The sequence below is a fragment of the Etheostoma spectabile genome, chromosome 19 (assembly GCF_008692095.1).
Source record: "Etheostoma spectabile isolate EspeVRDwgs_2016 chromosome 19, UIUC_Espe_1.0, whole genome shotgun sequence".
NCBI classification, from domain to species: Eukaryota; Metazoa; Chordata; class Actinopteri; order Perciformes; family Percidae; genus Etheostoma; species Etheostoma spectabile.
Genome location: NC_045751.1, coordinates 18,936,276 through 18,938,839, shown reverse-complemented (window position 1 = coordinate 18,938,839; position 2,564 = coordinate 18,936,276). Strand labels below are relative to the sequence as shown.

Sequence of the window (2,564 nt, the reverse complement as noted above, 5' to 3'; positions counted from 1 at the left end):
TGGATGTTTGGTCTCTTTCATTCAGCTGCCAATGAAGAACAGAATCCACAACAGCCTGAGGTAAATCAACTTTTATCATTTACTTCTTTGTTTTATCATTTTAAAACGTGTCAAGTCATTATTTTATTCAAGATAAGTGAGTGTGAATATTCTTTATGACAGAACCGGGCACCTGAAGAGGTGAACTACGCAGCTGTGGCTTTCCGTCCAAAAACAAGAAGAACAAGAGAAGTTGAGCCCAATGTTGTGTATGCTTCTACTAGATAGACCCAGGATTACACCAGATAAGCGGTTCCGACTAAAACTGATGCTTTATCATATTAATCTGCAGATGGTGGACAGGAGGACTGACCATCACTGTCAAAATAAGGACAAAAATGCAACCTTCTTCCTAGTGCCCAGTTTGAATTTGAATCTCTTTTAAAGATGTAATTAGTGCACATCAACATGGAGAGAAGATTTTGTAAATAGCAGTGTGTCTATTCTGGTATAGGGAATACAATTCAAGAGATACAGCAGCAATCTAGTATTACATTTGACTGAAATATGAATTACTCTTTCTTCTTTTCCTTCACTACTTGTTTCTGTTACACTCTGACACTGTGTTTCACGGTAGTTCCACTTCCCCTTGTTCACTTCCCCTCAGATAGTACAAAGCAGCATAAGACGCAGGGAGGCTGTTTCTGTTGATGCCATGCACCTCATTGGAGAGTACTGCTTGCTGCATTACTTGTAAGAAAGGTGCTATAATATTACGTGACCCGGTGTTGGCTGTATTTGGAGTACTCTGTAGCAAAATTCAGAACCCTTCTAGCGCCCATGTTAATTCTATTAATCTGGAAACAGACACCACCTCCTCCCACTTCCAGCATGTTGATCAAAGACGTCATGCAGCACCTAAAACTGGGATACTCAGATATACATCGTGTGGTTCCGTTGAAACGTTTTATAGAACTTGGCAATGCACAGCCCCGTGGCTCCTACCTTAACTCTTAGCTCTGATAACTACCTGAGGTGTGTTGTCAATAAGTATTTAGAGCAGGTTTGTACTCTGATTATTATTTTCTAATCTGATTATCTACCATACAGGACTTATTGTGTTTGTGTCTGTGTAAGTAAATGTTTTGTAAAACTATTTCTGTAATATTATATAGAATTTGAATGGAATTTTTGCTTTCTATAATACCAATAAATAGGACATTTAAAAAAGAAAGGTGCAGTACAAACGTTACTTATAAAAACGTATTGTTATTATAGTATTACAAATCAGCATAAATTCACCATTTCAATGAGGCTTGGTAATCGGCTGCATGCAATTCTGATTTAAAAAGAGAAAAAAGAGCAAACGATTATCTCTAATTCTACAATCAGTTGCGTGCCAAGATGTGGCAATGCTGTTGTTGCTGTTAGACACGAAACCTTGCTACCTGCAGGCATTTTTTTTCATTATATTCTTTATATTGGAGGTCCTCAGTACTGTCACTGTAAAAACAAATCTCATTTTGTAATAAACATTCTATTATATTCATGCAAATTGTCCACTCGTTAATTCCATTCTCCAGCCAAAGTGTCTTACACAGTGTGTTTGTGACCTTAATCTGAGAGAAAAGATGAGGATTGGTGTGTGATGGAGGAGGAGACTGTCTCTTACACTGAGAGCTAGATGGAGGGAGCGAGGTTCCCAGCACTTGTTTGACAGGAAGAGACAGCGCAGTGTAGTGTGAACACGACCGAGGTGAAGATCATGAGGCCTGTTAACTGTGAAAACAGTTCTGGGGTTAAGAGGAAACTTTATATTCCGACAACTCAAACACAGCTCATTGTTTGCCTGTGGTTAGGTGTTTATAAGATATATAAAGTAACAGAGGTTTTTTCTCACATCCACAGCAACGTGAATGACCCAACTAGTATGCAGCGATGTGTCAACCGCAGTCTGAGCAGCCTGATAGGCAAAAGAACTTTTTTTTTATTTTATGCAACAATTGGTAACGTCTTTGGTTAAAAGTTGAGTTTGCATGCAGCAACAACAAAGAACCGGAGGCCCGCATCTGAGAGAGAGAGAGAGCAGTGGAGACTCATGGGCTGTGTCTCAAATCGCGCACTTCTGTACTAAATACTAACTATTTGAGTACATAGTGCGTTCACATTGTCGAAGTGCGGTCAAATGCAGTGCACTTAAAATACCCGGATGGTGCACTCAAACCGGTCACAGAGTTAAAGCCCATGTTGCAGGTTTAATTTTCCAACGAATTTGCACTTATTGATTGTTGGTAATAAACATTCAAACAGTTATCCACTGTATATGATATTGAAAAGTATCAGAAAACATAAAATAACATGAAAAAGTAGGTCATATTTTAGTGGTTTGCTTTTCTCCCACAATGCATTGCATGACGTCACGCAAGGGAGACGATAGGCCAGCCAGTTTAGAGAGACCATTGAGAGTTACGAGAGATAGAAGACAACAGTGAAAGAAAGAGTGTTCAGCAACAGATTATAGATACTACATCAGGGCTGCCAACTTTTCCCAAAACCTTGGAGTGAGATTTGGGGGGGCAACCCAT

General features: G+C 39.3%; 1 long non-coding RNA gene across 1 annotated transcript in view; it reads left to right on the top strand.

Annotated features, from left to right (window-relative positions):
- The window catches only part of LOC116707332 (uncharacterized), a 1,331-nt gene extending 180 nt beyond the window's left edge, over positions 1-1,151 (top strand). The window contains exons 2-3 of the long non-coding RNA XR_004336468.1: positions 26-60; positions 163-1,151. This is a non-coding gene — a long non-coding RNA (uncharacterized LOC116707332). The remainder of the gene's footprint in view (positions 1-25; positions 61-162) is intronic.
- Positions 1,152-2,564: the final 1,413 nt, after the last annotated feature.